The sequence below is a fragment of the Peromyscus maniculatus genome, chromosome 3 (assembly GCF_049852395.1).
Source record: "Peromyscus maniculatus bairdii isolate BWxNUB_F1_BW_parent chromosome 3, HU_Pman_BW_mat_3.1, whole genome shotgun sequence".
Taxonomy (NCBI): Eukaryota; Metazoa; Chordata; class Mammalia; order Rodentia; family Cricetidae; genus Peromyscus; species Peromyscus maniculatus.
The window spans coordinates 12,439,407-12,464,655 of record NC_134854.1 but is presented as its reverse complement, the minus strand read 5'-3'; the positions used below and the strand labels follow the sequence as shown (position 1 = coordinate 12,464,655).

General features: G+C 37.0%; 1 protein-coding gene and 1 non-coding gene across 5 annotated transcripts in view; one reads left to right on the top strand and one right to left on the bottom strand.

The window, feature by feature from the left end:
• The window catches only part of Foxp2 (forkhead box P2), a 532,232-nt gene that overhangs the window by 12,676 nt on the left and 494,307 nt on the right, over window positions 1-25,249 (top strand). The window lies entirely within an intron of this gene.
• Window positions 12,125-12,227, bottom strand: LOC121828472 (U6 spliceosomal RNA). Its single transcript, XR_006070933.1, has one exon. It is a non-coding gene; the product is annotated as a U6 spliceosomal RNA (small nuclear RNA).

Here is a 25,249-nt window from a genome sequence, read left to right as displayed (position 1 = left end):
TTCAACTTGACACATGCTAAAGTCATGTAAAAAGAAGTAAGCTAACTTGAGAAAATGCCACCAGATTGGTCTGTGGGCAAGGCAGTGATAACTACTTTTTTTCAACATTGCTTGGCTCAAGGAGAATTGGGATTATTACATGGTTTACTACATCAGAAGTTTTGTCCCAAGTGCCTTGAAATATTTTTCTCCTTTGCTTGAGTACTGCCGAATGTTTTTGACCACAAAAATAGTTCTTTGCTCTCTGGTTTTCACCCTTAAACCTTGGCTGTGTGGTGGATATAATCATCTCAAATGCACATAATAGAAAAGATCATAGTTGCTCATTTCAGGGCCTGTCTCTGTCACAATCAGACCAATAGACAAAGTCAACCACAGAGGAGAACAGCTACAAGAAGTTCTCACTTCTCAGGAGAGTGGGGAACAAATCTGTTAGATATGAAGCACATAAACTTGCAGTCATTCATGTTTCCAAAGACTTTTCCTTGTCACAGAAAATGTAATTATGTGATTAAAAATAAAATTATTTGAGAATCTGATACCTTTTCCAATTAAAATAGTGGTAAATTATACCTAACTTTAACTTTAAATTTTAGATGTATGGGTGTTTTGCCTACATGAATGTCTGTGCATCACCTGTGCGCCCAGTGGGGGCAAAGCCCAGAGAGGGTGTTAGATCCCCTTTAACTGGAGTTACAGATGGTGGTGAGCCTCCATGTGGTTGTTAAGAAAAGAACCTGGCTCCACTGGAAGAGTACCCATGCCTTTGACTGCTGAGCATCTCCTCAGTCCCTATGATGAGCTTATTTTGAATCCATATATACAAAAAATATGACAGCAAAAAACATAGAACTCATGGACAATGAAGTTAATGTTAATTTGTTACCACAAGAATTATATTTCTTATAGGAATGTATTCTAAAACTTGAATGTGAATGCATAATTCTACCTTATCAAGTCATGAAACAGTGCAAATGTATTGGATTATTTACGAAAAGAAAATTTGTTGTACATTTGAAATTTCATTTTAAGGTAGGATATTTGTTTCTGTTTTTCAGAGCCTTGTGTTTTTCTCAGAAAATAATCTCCTCTAATAGGTTTTGTTAATGACAATTCATATTAAAAATCTAGGCTTTCATTATTGTTTCAAGCTCCTTTACTTTCTCCATTTTCAGTCCAAGAATTTTTGGTATATGGTAAACTTCATCTCATTTCAGTGTGATTCTTTATAGTTTGGTAAGTCTAGAGCTGCATCCACCACAACTGAAGTACAGAACAGAGCAGCTGGCTTTAGTTCCGTCACCCCATTTCTTCCATGTACCTTGGAGTAGTCCTTCCTGATTCTTAGTCCCAGGTGACCACTGATCTATGTTCAATGCCTGCGAGTTTTTCTTTTCTAGTGGGGTAGGTAGCCTTTGCAATCCGGGCTTTTCATTTGGTGCAGTGTGTCTGAGGTACATCTGTGTGGTTATGCCACTCTTGCCATTGCCAGAATCTACTTGCATTTTTTCCCCTTTATAATTCCTTAGGGTTTTGAATTCTCAGTTTTCATCCAGATACGGTTGTGTGTTTGTGTGTGTGTGTGTGTGTGTGTGTGTTATTCAGCATTTTCTTGGTTATGAACAAAATGATGTTTCCTATTAAACAATATCTATGATTAATATTAGAGTTGTGTCAAAGTTCTTCCCAGTCTCAGCTCTATCACTTGTCTCTCCTTCTTGCTTTCATTTAAAAAAAAATGTTCTTTGTTACCATGAGTACTTATTTTTTATACCTTGACAGCCCTTGGCATCTTTTGTTTGATTGAAATAGATGAAGTCTATTCATGTAATTATTTTTTCCAAAAGAAAGAGATTCATTATCAACTATTTAATAATACGCAATTGTTTATTCATCTCTCAATCAGTGGGCATATTTCATTTCAACCACATATACACTCATGGAAAGATTAGTAAGAAGAATACAAGAATTCTAGTGTAGAAAGGGATCTTTGAAATAACAAAATTAAATTAATTCTCTAATCCCTATTCCAAGCCTAATAGAAATGTAGCTTGGCGATTGTTATCTGAGAGTGTCTGTCAAATTGTCTGTGGGCGGCAATATACACAAAGAGGGAATGCCCAGGGAGGCTTTTAAGTACAAATTGTGAGTTTGAAGGTGTTGTAGAATATTATTTTAAGATATATTACATTTGTTTATGCTGTGGAATAGTTTTTCAACGATGCAAAGATTTGTTGCATTTGTTTAACTCCATGGCTTGCTGTGTAGCTGGGTGGCTGGCCTCTGATGTCCTTCTCTCCTTCTCTCTCTTCTCGATTCTCTCTTCCCAGATTTCTCTTCCTATTTATTCTCTCTGCATGCCAGCCCCTCTTATCCTTTCTCCTACTTAGCTACTGGCCATCCAGCTATTTATTAGAGCAATCAGGTGTTTAGACAGGCAAAGGAACACAGCTTCACAGAGTTAAACAAGTGCAACATAGAGGATGCAACACATCTTTGCATCACTAAACAAATGTTCCACAGCATAAACAAATGTAACACATCTTAAACTAATATTCTACAACAGAAGGGGAGAGGTTGAAATGGAAATGAACCCAGTGAACCAAGATAGGAATGGACAGGGACAGTGTGGGGATATGCCTGGTGTGTTTGATCTGTGTGGTAAGTGAGTAATGGCGTCTGAATACAAAGGAGGAAGTGACCTTATGTAGGCTTCGAGAATGGCTTTTAAGCACTTCTACAAACAGACAGACAGACAGACAGACAGACAGACAGACAAACTGTGCTGACATTATGTCCAATCATCCAAGATGGTTTGGTTCTTGTCAAGTTCTTCCTCACCTTGGACGGAATCAGTTGTGGTCAATCAATTGGCCCTCACTTTGTCCTTGTGCCTTCAATTTACACAGCATTTTCCATAACACAACATATTGTAAATTTGGAGTTGTATTTCACAGTATTTTTTCTTTCTTCCTTGGTTTAATGAAGTCAATTTTCTTAAACATTATCTATGTATGAAAAAAAAATTTGCTGAAGTTTCCTTTTAACATATATTAAGGGTTGAATAGTACACAGTATGTCTGCCCAATATCTGTTAGCAAACTAATTTCTTTTGTTAACATTCCTGTCATTTATTTTATATAAATTTCAGCTAGTATAGAATGTGAATCATTTGTTTTTATATGTGATTTATATCTTGGTAAAATTTGTGACTCTTTAAATTTGTTTTACACTCTGTCAAGTGTTCGAAGTAATTCTGATTATTTTTTTCTGTGTCAGAAATTGTGCCACCAATATCCATTATTAATTTATTACATATTTCGTTGAATTATTTTTTGAAACATTAGCCAGAAAGTACCTAAGAATAAGCCCTGTGGTTCTGACTAATGTTGCACACTTGAGGAGTTTCTTCACAGAGACGAAACTTCAATTTAGGAAAGCTAATGATGATAAGCGACGATAAGCAATCCTGGCCATTGTTCCAGGAGGCACCTCCTCTCTGATCCTAGGCTTCTTGTTTCAATAGCCATGAGCAATTAATACAGATGGAAAGAAGCAGAGTGCTTCTGCTTGCAAAATGTGCAGAAATAGGAGAGATCCGTCGAAAGTATCTTCTTCTCCCAGATGTTGCGAAAATTTCCAAAGTTAAACAAATAGTAAATGGCCTAAAGTCCGAGTTAGCCAGCAGAGAATTTCCCCATATTTTCTTGGTTCAGATACTCTGCAGCTAAGGCATTTCTCTGATCCACTCACCTAGTAACAATGGCAGTAACAGAAGCAAGTTTGGGCACAGCTTGTTTTAAACAAATCTATGCCAGATTTGTTTCATTCATTCATTCATTTTCATTCATCCCAAACCATCTGTTTAATAGCCTGTTTTAGAATTTTGTGTGGATAGTGCTGAGCTCACTGATCTTTATCTTCTACGATATTATTATCTTAAACAACAACAATAAAAAAACATAAAACAAAACAAAACAAAAAAAGCAAAAAACCAGTTTGGTCCCTAAGTGTACTGTGTCTGTTCTCCTGTTTGTGATTTTGAGATTATTAACTGTGGTTCTGTGATAATACTTACAGGCTTTCTAACAAATGTATTGCAACTTTGATCCTGTAGTTCTATACACTTGCATTTAAAGTGACATCTTTTTTTGACTTTTGATTTTCTTATTAATTATACCTGAGTCTTTATTCCATCTTCACATCTTTCTCTAGTTTAAAAGGTTAAAAATATTTAGGATTTCAGAGGTTTCTTTTTGGCACTTGATGATAATCTACATTATCACCAAATACAAGGCTTAGTTCTTCCTTAATATTTTCCACACACCTAAATAGATAATGATATGCCCATAGAAATGTTTTTGTGGTTTTTTCCAGTCTGTTCAGAGCATGTGTTACAACTTTGAGTCATGTTTCTATGCTATTTCTTGCCACATGAGTCACTTCTGAGATGGAGTACTCCCAAAGTAAGCCTAGTCATTCTTTGTGTATTTTCTCATATATTTTTACACTGGTTACTTTTTAGTGCTAAAGGATCATAACTTTACTTTAAATAATGCACAATTTTAATAAATGAAATAGCAAAGCTACTCTTGATTTTAATGTTTTATACCAAGTTGTTGTATGTAGCAGGGGTCAGCATAACGTCTTTGTAAAGACCTAGATGGTGTAGACAATATGAACCTGCTATCTCTGTTGAAATTATTTATTGTACAAAATATAGGTAGGTATGAATGATATTGAAATGTATGAGTGTGGTTGTGTCCCAGTAAGTTTTATTTATGGAAATTTTAATTTTACTGTTAGATCAAATTTATATCTCATAAAATATGAAAGTCCCATATTTTTTATTCAACTGTGTAAACCCTATTCTTATCTTACAGAATATTCAAAATCATGCAGTGATCCAGCTTAACACATGGAATATATTCTGCTAAAGACACACAAATATAGTTATACAGTAAATATAGTCTATTCCTAAAACCCACAACACATTTCAATTTACTTGCTTGAAATTAAAAGCTTAAAATAATCATGGATATCTAAGAATTCTGTCATAAACTCTTTCATAAAATATTATTTCTTTTTCAATGCAGTTAAGTCTGAAGTAAGTAGTTTTTACATACTCTATAGAGAGAAGTTGTCAGCTAGTCAGTAGTTTTAGATGATCTATTTTAGGCACAGTTAATATCACAGTATATACTGTGATAATAACATACAACTTGTTGAGTCATAGAGTTTTAGATAATGGATCAAGAGGAATATATTACCATTCTGTCACAGGTTGGTGCACCACAAAACATCAGGAGCATCATCAGGTAGGTAGAAGTGTTAGGAAGCATCACATCAAGTCCCAGAAATGCTCACATACTTATTTGTTAGTTGGAACTTCTGTAGGTTGTGGATACAGGAACCATGAGTGAAGCATGTGGTTAGACTGAGCCACCTGAAAGCTGCTCTCTCCAGGACAGCCACTTGGTTACATTTGCTGCTGTGCCTTCAGCTAAGAAGGCTTCCTCCCTGTGTTTACTTATGTTGGCATTGTTTCTGCCCCCTGGTATTTCTTTATGCTGCAAAATTGTTCTTGTATTTGCTGTATATTTTGGAGATCATTCACTCAAGCTGGAGTTCATGGGGCACGATGAGATGAAAGGTCATAGGAGTAGGTGACTTTTCTTCTTTCTTCAGTAGCATTTCCCTAAGTAGTGGATGATGGAGTACTCCTCCTCTTTTCTTTCTCCTCCTTTCCTCTTCTTTCTGTCTTTACTTTCCCACCTGCAACATTCCACACACACCTCACTTTAACAAGGAGTCCTAATATAGAAACAATATGTCTCACTGTCTTTTATGAAAACCAGTTAAATATCACTTTTAAATTCTTACATATATAGTATACACACATACACACATATACATGCACACACTCACATATATGTACTATTTGACATCTTAAATAAATTATGACTTTTGGCTTCCAGCTAACTGCCTATTCACTCCCACTGTTTTACTGTTTGAACTCATTTTGAATTTCTTTGCCCTAATTCCTCTTATGTGAACTCCATTCTTTGTTGTATTAAGGCTTAGAAGACAATTTAATCCTGCAATATTGCAATTCTTTGTGAAATAACTTAGGCCAGAGGTATATGAACTTTATTATTTTTTGAATATTTAAATTTTGATTCATTGACCTAGATGGTTGTCATTGTGTGGGATGAAATTTGTTTTATGATAGTATACATGATATTATATCAAAGTTTTAGTCAGAATGGGCTCTCAAAAGAGATTTTAAATAAAGCATTTATGGAAAAAAATCAGGCTAATCTGTTTTAGAGTTAAGAAAACAAGAAATGAAATATTTATGAGTCAAGGCTTGGCCGTATGAGAAAATACAGACACGGCTGTGGTTTCATTACATTACTTACAGTATTTGTGTGACCTAAAAAGCTCAAAGTGCAAACGACCTAATGTAGTCAGGTATGAGGGATGCTGAGATATCTAATGAAATATGGTTCTCTTCCTCTCCTCCTTGTCTTTTTTCTTTCTTTTTCTTTTTCTTTCTTTCTTCCTTTCTTTCTTTCTTTCTTTCTTTCTTTCTTTCTTTCTTTCTTTTTTGTTTTGTTTTGAAAATGTTACTAGCGGTGGAAGAAATACAGCTACTGGATGGGGAAGGTAATTCAAATTTAAGAAAGACTGAACTGAAAACTATTGATTTCATACATTTTGTACATAGTCCTTACTCTACAAGTAGTTACACGCTTCCTTTCTCTTTTGAAATCACATTTTCTACCAAGAACAGTTAGTCACATAGAGCAGTTGTTAATTTATCTAAAATTTAAAATATGGTAGTAAAAGTTGAAATAAATTTAATGTGTTTTCTGATATGACCATGGTACCCTAATGCAAAACATCTGCCCTGGCTAGTTTTGAGTCAACTTGACACAAGCTAAGGCCATCAATTGAGAAGATGCCTCCACATGGGCAGAGATTCCCTGGTTCAAGCCTGAGGCAGGTGAAAGAGCTGACCCCGAGGTCATAAGAGCAGGGGAGCTGCTTCTGCCTTTCGCCAGCTGCAGAATTGGGAAAAGCAGGTCCTGCACTTTGCCTGGGCAACACAGCAGAGCCAGCCCTATTGGAAGTGTAGGTGGCCAAGCCTCAAAGTTGTGAGCACGGGAGAGCTGTCCCCACTACTTGTCTGTCATGTGGTGGTGTCCCTTGCCCCTCAAGGCATGCCACAAACAAGGGAGCTGACTCTCCCCTTTACCAGCTGCAGTACTCAGGAAAGAGGCCCTGCTCCTTGATTTTGTAGCACATTAGAGCTGGCCTTGTTGGCAGAAGGGCAGGGGAGCTGGCCCTGAGAGTGTGAAGAGTGGGATAACTGCCCACACCACCCTAGTCTGCCGTGTGGTAGTGAGTGCTGGGAAAGATGCCCTCCCTCCCTTGCCTCTGCCCCCTCTGGTGAGCAAGGGAGCTGACCTTCCCTCTTAGGAGCTGAAGCTCTTGGGAAACTGAACCCTGCACCTCACCTGGGAAGCATAGCAGAGCTGATTGTATTGACTAGGGTCCAGGTGAACTGGCCCTGAGACTGTGAGCATAGAAGATCTGATCCTGAGGCTCATCTTCCACATGGTGGTATGTGTGTGTGTGTGTGTGTGGGGGAGATGCCTGCCCCCATTGCCCTGCGGCCTGTGGTAGATGGGAGAGCTGGGCCTGAGATCATAAGAGCACGAGAGCCATCCCTGCCCATCATCAGCTGCAGCACTCTGGAGAGTGACCCTTTACACCTCACCTGGGCAACACAATAGAGCTGGTCCTGAAGGTGTAGGTGTGGGAGAGCCCACCATGAGGGTGTGAAAGCAAGAGAACTGGCCCCATCCTTTGCTCACCCCTGTAAGGTGTGATGCTGGAGAACTCACCCTGGTGGTGAAGAAGGGAGAGCTAGAAGGCTGACCATCCCTGAAACTACCACAGCCCAGAACCAGGGTTATGAGTTGGCCCCAACTATGATTTGCAGAGCACATGAAGAGGCAGTCCTGCCTTCCCAAAGCTGCAGGATCTCCTTGACACAGGGCAACAACAGAATATCCAAGAGGACTCCCAGTGAGAACCTAGCATTGATAGTGTAGCAGAAACCAGAGGCTTTGAACCAGAACAATGACTCTTTGCAAAGGAAACTTACACATACAATAAAAGGGTTTACTGCTGACTCACTAAGTCATACTACAGCTTCCACATGAGATTTTTCCCTTTTTTTCACTTAAGTTTTATTTTATTTTGGGGAAAGGTTGCAAGGACAGAGGTCAGATATGAAGTGACGGGAAGTGAATGGGATCAAGATGCATGATGTGAAAGTCACAAAGAATAGATAGAAAGTTTAAAAAAGAAAAAGAAAATGCCCCCATAATATCAGGTTGTAGGCAAGCCTGTAAGGCATTTTCTTAATTAGTGATTGATGGAGGAGCTCCTAATCTATTGTGGGTGGTGCCATCCCTGTGCTGGTGATCCTGGTTCTAAAAGAAAGCAGGCTGAGCATGTCAATAAGCATCACTCCTTCATGCCCTCTGAATCAGCTCCTGCCTCCAGGTTCCTGCCCTGACTTCCTTTGGTGATGGACTAAGATGTGGATGTGTAAACTAAATAAACCCTTTCTTCCCTAAATTGCTTTTTGGTCATCGTGTTTCATCTTGTCAATAGAAACCCAAACTAAGACAACACCTATGTAAATTATGTCAAATCAAGCTAAATATATCATTAGCTGTAAGTATCAATCATCTTTTGTTGCTAGGTTATAAAAATATTTATTCAACCAAAAAGTTCTAGTATAGTTGAACAGGATTATGTTTTTAAGCTTTTAAACATGATGCTATTGAGGAAACATCTTGGCTACAATATAAGTAAGTCAAAAATTTCACTGTGATATTTTTTGCTGTTCACAAGAATAATTTGGTGGAAACTTGTACAAGGCTGATTACCATGTCTGATCTGGATTTTCTGGTTTGAGTTTCTGTTCGACTGAATAGGACAGAAACATGCAATTTCATGTAGAGAGAACAAATTACATAAAGAAAGGGATATCACTGGAGTTCTTTAAGTAGGGCAGAGTTGGAAAAAAATATGAGAGAGACTGAGACAAAGATAGTTTTGTTGCTAGTGTGTTTAAAGGTGGGATGTACTTTGTGCCAGTTTCTGTGGAACCAAAGTCAGTGATTTTTTTTAAGGTCTTTGTGTTCATGATTCTTACTGTACACATTATCATAGTGGTTTACTTAAAACCATATAAAAATAAAGTGAAAGTGTGAGATTTTTCTGAGGATTTCACTATTTTGAATAAAGAAGTTTGAAGTTTTAAAAGCTTTCTCAATTTGTTTGTATCAATAAGCTGTTTTGAATTGGGAATTCATTTTTTTCCTCCACTGGAAAGAATCATTATAAATGCCATTAACTTAGATTCAGAATTGATAGAAAATTATGTTCCAATAATAATAGGGTTTAAATTTAATATACTTCCTTGAATTTTAAGTACAGGAGTTGTAACCACCTGGTTGAGCTATCACTTGCTGAATACTCCCCATGTCCAGTCTAGCAAATCAAAACAAAGGATATGAAAACAAAATGATGCTCTTAACCTCTTCATTGCTAAATTCAGATACCCACTCCGAGCTCTCACATGATCTGATGGTGAACATTTGACTAGAGATATTAGCTTTCCTATTTGTAAACATCTTACAGATAAAATGATTCTGTACAACATGGATTGTTGTATTAATTCTATAGGAAACCTTAAGGAAAATATATTACATGCTTTTTGAAGACAAGGAAATAAATTAATGTTTCCCCACTGTTAAATGGCCAGCAATCTCCAGACCTCATATTTACTTCTTCCCCTAGTTCATGTTATGTCTTCTGGATATACCACACTGTTCCCTAGGAACTGCACATCTGAGTTTCTGAATGACTGTGGATGTTTTCCGTCTGGATGGCTTCTGTTGCTTCCCTTTTCTTGGTAGCATGATGAAAGCCTGGCTGGGCTACTTGTTAATAGAGATGTGGACCAGACAATACTGAGCCTGTAATCAGACAGATGGTGAGTAAATTCCAGGCTTATCCTGACCATACTACTGTGGACATATTTTATTTCTGAACCTAAAATATAAATCTTTAAAATATATAAAGTATATATGAAAAAACATACTGTAGAACTTTCCTTCAAATCGAAAATCAGTGAGTGTCATGGATCCTGCACAGTAGCTGCAGTTGTAACTATGCATTTAAAATTCCCCTTTCAGCCTCCCCACCTTTCCTGTAAGATTGTTTTGATTTCCTATTTTTAAAAATAAATTTTCCTTTGTTGTGTATGTTTTTCATCTTACAAACTAGCGTGCTGAGCTTATGAGGCAACTCTTTATGTTAAAGAGGTTTCCTCATGACCCTGGGAGTGATGAGCACCTGGGAGCAAGGGAAACAGTTACCAGAAGCAGGGGTATCAAGTTCCTTGCTTTTTGGCCCTTTTGGTCAAGCAGTTCACTTATAAAGAACTGATCCAGTAATAATCTTTGGAGGAAAATATGATTTCATGGATATGCTCAGAAGTCAAATATTATCTCTGCCTGAACCAATATAGTCTTAGAAACTGGAAACATGAAACTTAAAAATTAATTTTGTGTTTTGTTTGTGGTATTTGCAAGTGATGTTACAATTGTTTATTCATGAAGTTCTCTGAAGCTATTAGATGTGGCAAAACTAGATGTTGCCCTATTTGACTTTAAGATTATCTCACTTTTGCAGCATTTTCTTTTAAGGATTTATCAAAAGCCTTCCACCTTGATTTGCTTCTAAATACAATCATTTTAGAGCAATCAATTAGTCATGGCAAAGTGAAGCATTTTTGGAGAAATATTTTCTGTAAAATAATTAACTAATAAACTAAAGAGTCTCTTCTTCTGAATATTGTTTTGCCTCCAGTTAGTGTTTTCCTTGCATTCCATTAGTGGGTTTAGACAGCATGGTTTCATGCCATTTATGTCCATGGTCATTTTTTTGTTGTTTTTAAATTCTGTTCTGTTCTGAAATCTTCCCAGTCTTGTAGCTGAGGTGGATATTGTCTCTTGACTATGTGTTATGTTTGGTAAGCCATTTTTTTTTTTTGGTTCGGAAATGAAGTAATTTTTTTCTTTAATAAATTAGGTAGCTGCTTCAGCTGCCATTAGAATCCACTCCCTTGTGTTCAGTAGTCTGGATTGTTTTATCCTGTGATGTGAACTCTGTGCAGAGGAAAGTTCCGGACTGCAATACAATGTCCTGTGCATCCCGTTGTTGGTAGTTGGACTGAAAATATCAGGCATTTTCTTATCAATTTTAAGCAATAAGGAAAGATTTAGTAAGAACATTTAAAGATGCCTCAATGCTCTTCCTTGCTCTTAGTACCAAGAAAAGGCATGGGATAATATAGTCAAAGAACAAAATTCCTTTTGCCATTTCTCTGGAAATAATTATTTGTTGAGAAGATATGTGTTCAGTGGAAGAAAGGTTTGGCAAGTAATACATATTCTGTAGCTCATTGGAGTTGTAAGCATATGTTAGTGATCCTACAATGAAAAGCACATGCTTAAAAGTGGTTACTGTGTGTGGGTAGTAGCTATTCTTATACCATATTGTAGCATGGGGAGGACTTCTCGATTGGGGATAATTGAATTTATGCCAATGCATGCATTTTGTATTTTTTTTTCAAGATCTAGTCCAACCTTGCAGATACCAATTCAAAAAATGTTGGAACTTGGGATTCCACTGTGCTTGCTTAAATTTAATAGGTGGGTAATAATGTATGCTAGTTAATTTAACTATATTTAGCAACTAGTGAAAATAAATTGCTTAGTCACAGTCCAGGTCCACATTACCTGTTAAGAACGTCAGTAGATATTGTTCCTTGCTTAAAAAAATATCCATAGTTGTGCCACTGCTTTTACTGGACGAAAATATGGGTAAGTATGAAGCAGGTTGAATGTCCGGTGAGACATGTTAGTGCTTTAGTTCTGTTGTTACTGTCAGGAAAAGTTACTTTAGAGCTATTTCATTGGATCTCCCAAAGTGTCTCGATAAATTGGGACATGAACTTTTTTTTTTTAATTTTAAAAATATGGAACGCTTCACAAATTTGCATGTCATCCTTGCGCAGGGGCCATGCTAATCTTCTCTGTATTGTTCCAATTTTAGTATGTGCTGCTGAAGCGAACACTGGACATGAATTTTTGCTTCATAGCCAGGCCTTATGTCTGAGTGCATACAGGTGTGTCCACTCCTTCTCCCATCCCAGGTCCCTCTCCTTTAAAAGCAGCCATCTAGATTTCTACTGTCTCAGCTGTTTGTAGTTGTTAATATTTTTTTCCCTTTTGGCAAGATACTGTGATTTTTGTATGTGTATATTTAGCCTAATATTCAACTTAAATATCACTCTTACAACTATTAAATGTAATGATTCTTAAAAGGAGATTAATCTATAAAATTATATAAAATGTAGATTATCTAAGAGTATTTACAAATGCAAGGCTTGACATATGTCTGGGTAACATTTTTACATAGAAGTACGTTTTGCATCAACAATAATAAATGTATCCTTTAGTTTCCATTTTTATGACATACATTTCTTCGTTTTTAAATTATTTTGCTAGTGAATTATAATTTGGTGACTATAATGATATTATTGGTAAATTAATTTCTAGATCCATAAATGCCTGTATTAGTTTAGAATATTAGATTGGCTTGATTCCTTTAATTTGCTAAATATAGGTCACATAGAATGATGAACTATATTTAAAAATATTTGTCTGCCCAAATTTTAAAAGAAAAATAGGACTTTATACTTAAAGTGTGAAGCCTGAACAAAACTATAATCCAATCATGTACAAGAGAGTGCCTAAACTTTTGATATTTTACTTGATTGTGTGTGTGTGTGTGTGTGTGTGTGTGTGAGAGAGAGAGAGAGAGAGAGAGAGAGAGAGAGAGAGAGAGAGAGAGAGAGAGAGAGAGAGAGAGGAAAGAGGGAGAGAGAGAAGAAGCACTCTATATCCTTATCTTTACTGTTAGCTGTCCCTCAGTGGGAAACACACCAATGAACCAATGAGCTCACAGTTTTATTTTTGCCATGTAATTTGTTTGCTTCAGTAAAAGCAGGCCATTGCAAAGACTTAGTTCTGTTGTTTAACTGTTTGTTGGACTGATTTTAAACACTTAACAAATCTGTCTGTTCCTTTTTGTTAATTAAAGGTATATGTTAATTCCTGTGTGTCTTTGATGTCTTGTATTCTGTCCCATCTTCATAAACCTGTTCTAATACTGTAAATCTCAAGTAGCAGCTCACTTTTCTGGATCATGGCTACAGTCATGGAATCAATACAGCATGTTAAAATGCAAAAAGGAAGTTTTAAATGTTCATATTTTTACCAGATTGAAAAATTTTAAAGGAACTTTATATTGATTTTATAAAAAAACAAATAGGCAAATTATCTTAAGTTTGTAACTTTAGGGAATTTCTGATTTATCTCTATTGAATGTGAAATGGTCCATGATGTATATGTTAACTTACAATCATATATATGGCCCAGTGAGCACTCAAACTAACTGTATTTCTTTTCTTGTGGCTTATTTTGATCTGGCAATTTTCAAAACTTATCTTAAAATAATGTGTATGTTTTGTTGCTAAATGATTAAAAAAAACCTCTCAGACCTTTTATTCTCTTGATTTTATTCGAATGCAAATCTCATATTTTAGGATAGAGATCTTTTATTTTCATGAGAGCTTTAAGAATTTGGGATTTGAGCATGTGCTGTGGCATATGGTGCATTTTCTGTCCTATTTTGTATACCAGCCCATTAAGAAGAGAAAGTGAAGTAAGTGATCTAAAAATAACTCTGCTGTTGGCCTAATTTAACAACAACATAAAAAAGTCCTCTGTGCATAAGTAAAGTTCCACATTTGCCTCCCTCCTGGAAAGTCTCCGAAGCATTTTGCTACTTCGGCACAGAATAACACCTCATTTGGCATCCCTGCAGTCAGAAAGACCATTTGGACTTGATTTTTCTTTTACTAGTATTCTGTGCTAGCCCTAATCAGTACAACTTCTTCAGTCCAGATAAACCCACCTAACTGAGGATTGCACATAGGCCCACTCTTTTTTCTAATAGATATTTATTTTCACACACACACACACACACACACACACACACACACACACACACACACACACACCAACTTGGTGTGAGATTGAAATGACGATTTAAAAAAAATGCTACAAAAATAACACTAATCACAAAAGGTTTAGCCACAATTCAGAGTTCTGCATTATAATTATTTTGCCTGTTAAACTCACCATGCAGTCTTCATGGAGCACTATGAAAATGGTAACAATCTGTAAGGTGGAATATGTTTCTTCGAGTTTATCTTTTCTCGGGCAGTGGTTAACACTGATTGCTTTGCAGACTGTTGATGTCCACAGTACTTGCTGACATTGTTCTCCTGCCCCTCAGAGGCATGGGCATATCAACCAGACAAAACTGATTCTTTCTTTAAGTTTAAGGCTTTGGACATTTTGGACATTTTGTATGATAATCCATTCAATATTGATTACAGACCCGAAGTGCCTCCAGAGCCTTACTGGGAGACATCAATAGTGAATGATGCATTTCTTTCTGGTGGGGGAACTGCTCACCCTGATGTGTTTAGAGGCTTTTGCACTTATATTCAAAGGAATTTTTATTCCTTCCATAAGAGCTTTAAGAATTTAGTAGTGAGCATTTGCTGTGGCATATGGTGTATTTTAAATTTTAAAATACTTTTGAATCCTACATAAGCATTCATTCTCTGATATGTTGACTAGTATGATCTTAGAACACTTGTAAAAATACTTTAGGCTCCAAAAGATAAAGTATGGAGCAAAATAAGAAAGAAATTTTGTTAAGGAATAACATAACACAAGTATTGAAATGGTATTGGCCATAAGTAACAGCCTTGGAAGGCAACTACCATGGTAGGCTGCTATATTGATGGCTTTGCTATGTACCCCACTTTCCCAGATCTACATTCTTGTTGAAGTCCCTACCTACAGTGACTCTGGTTTAGGAATGTGAATTGTTTTGTTCAGTGGGCTGTAAGTGAATATGATACAAGTAGGGGCATAATAAGTTCTTGCACATTGCATTTTCCCTTCTTGGAATGCTGTTGTCACCATTTGAAGAAGTCTAGTATAGTCTCCTTGAAGAAGAAAGACAACTTAGCCCTGAAGTCCAGGAGAGCACTGTCCACAGCTAAGAAATCCCCCCTCTCTGTAAACACACACACACACACACACACACACACACACACACACACACACGTCTTAAGTCACCAAATTTTAGGCATTCAATAATGATCTTACCTAGTCATAGAAACTCAGTTTTATGTTTTCTCTATCTTGCTTTAGTAGAAGTTACTTTGGTAACATTTCTTCAAGATTTACCATCTATAAAACATTGCATCTGATTTGCTTACAGTTTAGACATAACAGTTAATATTGTTCATTTGGTTTCTCAAGGAGGGATGGATATCAGAATGAGGGTAGCATTCATAGTGATCTAAGAGAATCATACTTGGTATGTTCTAGGTGAGCTGTTATTCTTCACTGGTCCATGTGATGACTATCTTCATGGGATTGACTCAGCTTATCATAGGAGAAATTTTGGATTACAGATTCATATAGTCAAACAGTGTTCTGGAACACATATAGATTCAAGCAGATGTTGTGATCTGCTTAGATGGACTGCTGTGAGCTTCAGGCAGAAGTTGTTAAAATCCTAGGAAAAAGGACAGAGAACAAGGATAGTCACTAATTCAGTCTCCATAAGACTTCCTAGATATGTCAGGATTATGCTTCTTAGCTGAGGCTTTATATTCAAAAGCCTACCACAAATGTGATTGGTAAATGTTTTGCCTACTACATTAATGGTACTTTGTAAATGAAGTCAGAACACCAAACAGTGAAGTAATCAGATTGAAACTATCAGGTGCAGTTAACGGTGAGTTAGTGACCTAGGGAGTTAGATAGCTAGCATTGTCATAAATAAGAAAGACCTAGTGAACCTGAATGTGATCCCTATCCTACTAATGTCTTACACCTGATATTGCTAAGATGAGTACCACACAGCCAGAGGATATAGGTAGCCAGTGTCTGGAGAAGCAAAATAGGAAGGTTACTGTACGACTAGGAAAAGTATGTGAAGAAACACTATGACAATCCTCTGGATGTTTCCTAATGTAGTTGTGGGGCATTTGGAGGAAGTGAAGGTCCTTACTGGTACATGCAGATTAACCAGTCTCATTGCTACTAATTTGACTGCTTTGATTCCCTAGATTGCTGTGTCCCAAAAGTGTGCATTCAATGAATTCAACTTAGATCGTCCTAAACCGAAAGAGTACTGAAAACAAAATATTATAGGACATTTTGATTAACTCTAGATCCATCCTTAGGTGTATTATATAATTTTAGATATTGATTAATCTGTCAGAGGCAGACTTATAAATGGAGTAAGAATAATAAGCCACGGAAACAGCTCCTGGAATAACCAGAATTAATACCTTAGGAGATAGCATCATCTCCCTAGTTATCTGATGACTGGTATTGTTCAAGATTGATTAAGTTGAAAGGCTGACAAAGCAGGAACTAACAAAGATCCAAAATGAAATGGTGTTAAGACATCAAAGGGGGTACTGGGCTTAATAATACAACTCTACATTGAAGAAAGGAAATAAAGAACTGGGACTTGGGGGGAGGGGGTTTCTTAGTTAGTAAAAATACCTACTGTATAAGGATGAGGACCTGAATTTAAACCCCCAACAAGCAAGCCAACTGTGGCAGCATGTACCAGTAATCCCTGTGCAGGAGATCTGAGACAGGAGGATCCCTGGAGCCAATTGGTAAATTTCAGGCTTGGTAAGAGACCCTGCCTGAGGAATATAGAGTGACTGAGGAAGTCAAGTGACATCATAATTGGTTTTGATGTACATATCATCATTTGTACTAGCACATATATGAACACGTACACACAGATGCACACACAAAGAAAAGAAACAGAACTTGTAAAGTCCTATGCAGAATGACTACATTAGAAATTAGTTATACTGGCAAGGATTTCTGTATCTTTAAAGCAGCAACATAAAAACCCAAGATTGTTTTGGGTCCAGTTGATTTCCTCAGAAGTAAGAGTTATAAATTTCCAAAAATATTCTGAGAAGGAATATGAGGGCAGGATGAAACTACCTGTGCTACATTAATGTGGTTTTTATGAATGTCCTGTTTTATCCTCCAGATTTGAGAGGACAATAAAAAAGGAAATAGGAAGGAAGAGGAGCTCTCCTGAGAAAATGAATGCCATTTTTTAGATTTAATATTGAAGGAAGCATCTCATATTGGCAGATACTTCATACCTGGGAGCACTGAGTAATGCGACAGGTTATATCCTTGGCCACATTCCAGCAACAGATGTTCTCAAGTTGATCTTGTATCTGTTTTTGTGAAGCCCAAAGGCACACCATCAAATCCCAGTTTGATATGCTTAATAATGACAGAGGCTGAGGCATAGAGTACTCATCTTTGTCCCAGTGACTAATTTGATCTGATTAGTTCCCACAGCCTCGGTTTTATCTTTTGAAATAATGTCTGCAACTTCTGTCTATAATGTCTTCTTTCTCTGTACTGTCTGCATATGAATTACTTCCTGCAGTGCCCAGTGTCCATCTCTTCCTGGATCTGCTTTCTTCTTGGAGTTTCTTGTTTGGGAGTAATATGTCACTTTTTCCTAAGGTCAATTTTTGTTCTTCTAGCTCCAGGTTTCTGTACAGTCACGGATGTTCAGCTCCCAGGACGATGCTAAAGGCAGAGGTTGATGGATTTGAGGATCTGTTTGTTTGCAGCTATTGAAGCTATGTTCTAAATTTTTGCATCCCTGAATGAAAAGAGCAACTACAAAAAGAAGTTTGCACACATGGAATAACTAAAACAATCAACAGTCAATAAAAGTCTATTTTTAAATCAGGTGAAAATGTGAAAATTTCTAAAGCAAAGAAAAAAATTTTAAAAAATGTTCCTTTTGTTTGTTTTCTTCTTAATCGTCAAATACTATCAATTTAACTTCCTGATAGTTACCTCAGTCTATCTAGTTGTCTCCATCTCCACAATCACAGGCGCATTCTTAGGTCTCTAAGCTCTTTCTTGTCCTGCTGAAGTAGCTCACTAAAGTACATCTCCAAGCGTGTGCTTGCTCAGTGGCTTTGCCTATTTTATGTCTTTTTATTGTTTGGTGTGTGTGTGTGTGTGTGTGTGTGTGTGTGTGTGTGCGCGCGCGCGCGCGCGCGCGCGCGTGTGTGTGTGTGTGTGTGTGTGTGTGTGTGTGTGAGAGAGAGAGAGAGAGAGAGAGAGACAGAGAGAGACAGAGAGACAGAGAGAGAGGTGTATGTGTCTGTGTGTTTGCTATTTCAGTGTCTACTACAATGCACACATGCCAAGGCTGCATTGTGCATGTGTGCGGAATGAATGAATGACTAAAGGATGTGTTAATAATGCCTGGCTAGGATGTTCTCTAACATTGCAGCTAGGGTGATGTTCATACAACATTGATTTGCAGTCATCCCCCTGGTTATAATGGCTCTCATTTCTGATAAGGACAAGCCTAGACTCTTGACATTCTCCCTTTCTTTATATACTACCTTCCTTCCCTACCTATCCAATTTTGTTTTCTTTTTTCATACATACTCAAGGCCAATTTGTGTTTCACAAATATTCTCAGATATGTGGTCTTCCACTGGAGAATGTTCAAATACTAAGGGTTACACTCTTAGAGATAACTGTTTCTTTATATCGCAGCAGCTAGGAATTATATTCACTCATGGCTAGATGTGAAAACAAGATATTTTAACATGACCTTCAAAGTTGAACAGCACATGGCCCTTTTCTTCTCTTCCTTGCTTCATCTTGAGCATGCCAGGGTGTTTATTTACCCAAACAGTGACCTTTGTTTTGACTCACAGGCTGCATAGCGGCTTTTTCTTAGCTCTGCTCCTCTACTCTTATTTGTGTTAGTTTAAACATGTCTTCCACTTGAACATCTCCCATGACCAAACCACATCTACCCTGTGAACTCCAATAACCTCTGATTCCTATCCTACTTAATGATCACAGTGACACGTTTCATCACAATTGATTAATTTTGTCTGCTTCCATGCTTTAGTTAAAGTCACAGCTTCCCAAAGGGTGCAGTATTTTTTACCCTTTGAGTTTGGACAAAGCACCTAGCATATCATATCGCCTGTCATATTTGTATATGACAGGAATTAAGTAAGTATTTATTAAATAAAAGGCTACATTAGGAAATGAATTATCCAGTAATATACTGCCTTTTGCAAGAGTAAGTTTTAAGATGTCTTCAATGAAGACAACACTTCTAAATCAAGCACTTCTGGTTGTGGAATAAAAAGGTGTGTGTGTGTGTGTGTGTGTGTGTGTGTGTGTGTGTGTGTGTGTGTGTGTTTGCTCTAAAGTATGTAGGTTACAAATTTTGGAATTATATAATTTAAAATGCCCACAGTGACTCATGAAACATGAACAGTGAAAAGCTGTTCGCTGAAACCATTTGAGAGTATCTAGTGGTGTGAGTCTTAGACTCAGCTGCAGAGAATTCATCTGTGGACCATAGTTTTCCCAGTTATGTAAAGTTCCTTCAGAACAGTCAAGACTAGGCTGAATGACATATTGGCATGAGAAACAGTTTGAAGGAAGAAAAATGTCATTTGTTTTGTTTTATAATGACATTGTACTTTACTTTGAGGACTGTTCTGAACTTGTTTTTACTAGTCACAATGAAGACAAATCATAAAACATACACACAAGTAGTAATAGAATAAATAAAAAATAAGAGAAAGGGGTGAGATTAAAACATCATTGGAATTGGAAATTGTATTTAATGACTGCAAATGTTTATGACATTCAACTTGATAGCTAGAAGGACTTGAAGAATATAGCTATAAGAGCAACCACACTAACAAAAACAACATTAACACTAAAGTCCAGAAAGTTTAGTCAAATATTAAACAAATAAGAGTAGGGAACTTAAAATGTAAAATATGATGATTATATAAGGAAGTGTAACATTTATTGAGACATTAAAAGAATATGAGATTAAAATATACAGCTAATGATCCCTAAGAATTATGGTGGAAGAAACATGATATGAGATGATGCAGGGAAGTGTGGAGCAGGGCTCTTCTGAGGAAGAGCCATCTCCTGAAACCAAGGACTAATTGTCTCCTCTCCCTCAGCCGCCCTCACACCTGTCTATACTGAATGTATTCTATCGCAAGCTGCGTCTAAGGCATCTTTTGGATTTTACCTCAGTAGGGACACATATCCCCATCCGGGTGATACTTGCAAAAGGGACAGGTCCTTTTACATTTTAAAAGAGTCTAATCAGTTTTATAATACACACCTAGAATATATCTAAACACTAACCCCTAAGAGCCTACAACTGAATATCTCATCCTGGTGATGCCTGGTGATGCCTGGTGATGCCTGGTGAAAGTAATGTTATCCTTTCAAGGCAGAAAGTTTATGCTAGTTTAACAAACTTCCAGCGAATTAGTCCATGTTCTTACATAATTATTATAATATGCTATGAAGCCTTGAAATAGTGTGTGTGTGTGTGTGTGTGTGTGTGTGTGTGTGTGTGTGTGTTGGTTAGTTTTTGTCAACCTGGCACAAACATCAACACATCTAGGAGAGAGGATCACAATTGAATTACCTTCATCAGCTTGCCCTGTGTGCATGCCTGTGAACATTTCCTTGATTAAAGGCTGATGTTGTAACTGCCCCCCTAGAGTAGATAGACATTGTCTGTTAAAGAAAGCCTCCTGAGTAAGCCATTGGGAGCAGGCTAGTAAGCATCACTCTTCTATGGACTCAGACTTAGTTCCCGCCTTGAGTTCCTTCTGACTTTGCTTCATGATGGATTGTGATCTGGACATGATGAGTCAAATAAACCCTTTCCTCTTCAAGTTGCTTTTGGCTGTGGAAGTTTATTACAGCAATACACAGCAAATTAGGACAAATACTTTCATTATAACAATCGATGGAGTTCTTAAACATCATTATTAACTGTGGATTTTCCAGTTTTGGAATCTGAAGCTTTGGTGAGCTATTTTAGTTAAGACTCATTAGTTAAACTGAGATTAACACCAGGACGTTTGGTTCTCAGAAGTTTAGTGTGAACTACTGTAACAAAATTGCCATACACTAGAAGACATAAACATCATAGAAACGTATTTCTCATGTTTTCGAAGACTGAGCACTCCAGATCAGAGAGCCAGAGTGGCTTGTGTCTGAAGATCTACTGGCTCATATTATGTTGCTTGTATCTTTATGTACATAGAGCCGAGCAGGGGAATCAGGAGGGCTCATAGCCTTGTCTAATCCTAACCTCCTTTCAGAAGTCCCACTTCCTAATGCAGTCACAGTGGGGAGATAGAATCTCAGCAAATCGATTTAGAGAGATTGAGTTAGTGCCTCTCTAATATAGCTTCTTACCATATCACCATGTACTATTCCTTGGGTCCACTGTGACTGGATATTTTGTAATATTTGTGAACAAGAATGACACAAAGCACAAATTGTCCTCTAAACCACTCTCATTCTAGATTACAAATGAATTAAAAGAACTTATTGAGGTCACACTGTCCTTACACATATTTTTTTTTCTAGATAGAATTTGCAACCATGAAAGTATGGTTTTCAAAATGGAGAATTTTAATCGTTTTTCAAAAATAATGATAGAAAAAGTGTGTGACAAAGCTAAGAATAGACAGGTATACTAAATGACTGATTATATATCAGATCAGGCTTTTTTGACTACATCTTTCATCAGTAAGACAAAATAAAGCTTTGAAAGTTCTTAACTCGCTAGAATAGAACTCACAGGAATGAATTTAATATAGATAAATGTAAAGCTATTTTTAGTTGTGTAAGTTTAATAAAAGTTCATGTAGCCTATAGGTTCTAACTGGCTTCCTTTAATTGGGCTTTCTTTAACCTATGAAAATGACATTCATCAATTCTAATGTTAAGACTTGTGATTATAATCTTGCCATATAATTTTGCTGTTTGCTCAAGATCTCAGGTCCTACTTACCACCTGGTCTTCTGTGTGGAAGATGTGTGAGTGGGCGGATTATTCTTTTACACTGGACCGAGAAGCATGTCTAGGATGCTAAAGAAGGCAGAGAAAAGACTCATACTTCAGAATGGGGGAAATATGAGGAGCAGTGCCTCCATATAGAAGAACTGTGAATTATTGTAGATGGTGTGGTTCACACTCAAAGGCTGAAAATGAAGATCATTCTGTGGCTTCAGAGATCAGTGACCCCTAACACAGTGGGCCTCCTTCAGACTGATAAGAAAAAATCCACCAAAGTATTATGCTAATCCTAAATACTAGCCTATAAGTGAATACTCCACTAGAAGTGAAAAGATATATAGGTTTTTCTTTTCACAAACCATTAAGGATTGTTTTACTTATAGCACAGGTAATAACTAAGGCTTTTTTCCCTTTGGTTTTTGAGACTATTATACAATTTCAAACCACTAACTTTCAAATTCCTGTCCTCTCCTTTCATTAATGACTATTACACACATATATGTACAGGTATTTGTTTTTTATATATGCATACATAAAGTTTTTAAATCTGGCACCCATTAACAAAATATCGTCTATTGCTGTAATGTACTGACTGTGCTAGTTGGAAGTGAGTATGTGACAAGTGACTTGGCATGTTGTGTCCCTGCAGGTGGACAGGCCCACAAAACCTGTGGGTCATTACCAGTGAGGATGCTTTTATCATTTGGCTATCATTTGGGCTGTCCTTAATGAAGGACACTGTTCTTATGCTACTCGTCTCTTCCTCTATGACAAAACTGGAAATAATCAACTAACAATGGTCAAAGAAACATTTTGACCTATAGTTACATAGATTTTATTTCATCTTTGGCTGGTCTTATTGATTTTGTGTTAATGGCAGAATCTTGTGTGGATGAGTGTGGCTCACACATGGGAAGTAAATGTGAGGATGACGGTATTACTGTCTCTTTTAATTCATAACATCAGTGAGCTAAGAAATTATCTCCATCTCATGCCTTTTAGTTTTCAATGTTTCCACAGGAGCTTTTGCTGAGCACATTTCTGCATAACAATCATAAAGGTGCTTAAATGTCTATGATATATAAAGGCCTTGGATCCATCATTAATAGCATTCAGGATTTCTTCCTTTATTTAATGGGATGAGCAAGGCATGACTAACTATATTAATAATAAGCTTGACTTTAGCAGGTCTTGAGGTATAGTTGGGAAAAATCATCCTTATTAGTAATTTTCAAACATTGGCTTGCCAAAGAACATCCAGAAAGCCTGTGACAAAGCACACTCTCATGTCCGTTCTTGGAAATTGGAATTTTGTGGTCTCCCTGAGGCCTGATAATTAACATTTCTCACAGACTCCTAGGTGATGTTGATGATGCTGGCCTTCTGACCAGACTTTGAGGAGCACTGATTCATATGCTTATTGTGAAAAGAAATTTATGGAAAATTCCGTGTGAAATATTCCTGCCTGAAAGCCTCTATACCATTTAGCTCTTCTCTATATGAAGTGGGGATGTCTAAGATAGACTAACACCAGCAACACATTGTTTTGCATAATTCAAATGCAGTATGTCCAGGTCTGTCACATGCTGGGAGAACAGACAAACGGTGTGTGTTAAACACACAGGAGAATAGAGAGGACGGAGACCTGTGACTGGAGAAATGTACTGGGGTGTCACTCTTTTATATGCCGTGCTCAAATATTTACATGTAGATCTTTTCAGGGACAATAAGATCTCATCAAAGCATTGCAAAGTAGGAGATGCATGATAAAAGTTCTTAAGTAAAGACTATAGCAAGAAGAAAGCAGGATGACCAGTTTTGTAGCTTCTGATGACGAGAAAGGTTTACATTATATTTTATATAATTAATTTACCTAGATTGAGAAGCGTGAGAATTTGGGCTAAATAAGTAGTAACAAGAAAGGAGAATCAAGTTATTAGAGTGATTAAAAAATTGACAGTGATGCTAAGAGCAGGCAACATTCTCTGCATTTGGCTTTGATCTGTTCACTTTTCTAGATTTTTTAAGTGCTGGGATTAACTTAATCCTTACAGTAACCTAGAGACATGCATGCTCTTGTTATTTCCATCTTACAGATGAGGAAACCAAGCCACAAGGAACATAATTTAAAAATAAAGCTTTACAACTGATAAGGGAATGCAAGGATTTAAATTCTAGCAACTGACTTAAAATGTATACCCTTAAACTTCGAAATGAATTAATAGAATTTGATAGCACATTGAATGATAGAAAGAAGACATGAAGGATACTAGAAATTTCTAGCTATCACATACCTATGCCATGGTACAGAAAAGTAGCGGGGCGGGGGGTGAGGTTTATTTCAAGCATGATGAAGCTGCGAAGCAAAGAGATGAATGTCCATTTCCTTCTGAAATTTTTGTGTTGAAACCTTAACCCCCAACATAATGGCGTTCCTGAACAAGAGTTTAGACATCTCTTTAGGTTATGAATGAGATTTTTGTATTTATTTATTCATTCATTTATTTTTAAAAGCCCTCATTAATTTCCCCTCCTTTTTCTGCCATGTGAGTTTGTGAACAGTGCAGAAAAGGGACCCTACCAGATCTAGATTGTACTCTACCACAATTGCAGACACCCAGAGTCTCTGGCACTGTGAAAAGTGAGTTGATGTTGTTCTCAGCTACTTTGTGCTTTTCATTTTGCAATAATACTGTGAGGTAGTCAAGAGCAAAGAGGTTCTGAATGTTCCATCTCAGTTTAAAGTGTATCTGTAGCCTTGTGTTGGAGAACTGGAATCATATCATAAAAAGAATGGAGTAGGAGATTGGGTTGTTAAGGGGATGCCAGTAGGTTTGATAGTGTACAGCATTTAAGGGACTAGTTAATGTAGAATGTGGAATTTGTGTTTTCTCAGTAGTTAGAAGCCTAACAGATTGAGGTTACATAGGTATAATGCAGGAAATGAAACTTCATCCAACATGGGAAATGCTACTGTCAGGACACACTGAAATATTGAGTGGTGGTCTTCCACTGAGGTCGTGCAGTGGCAGTTTCATCCTTTTTGC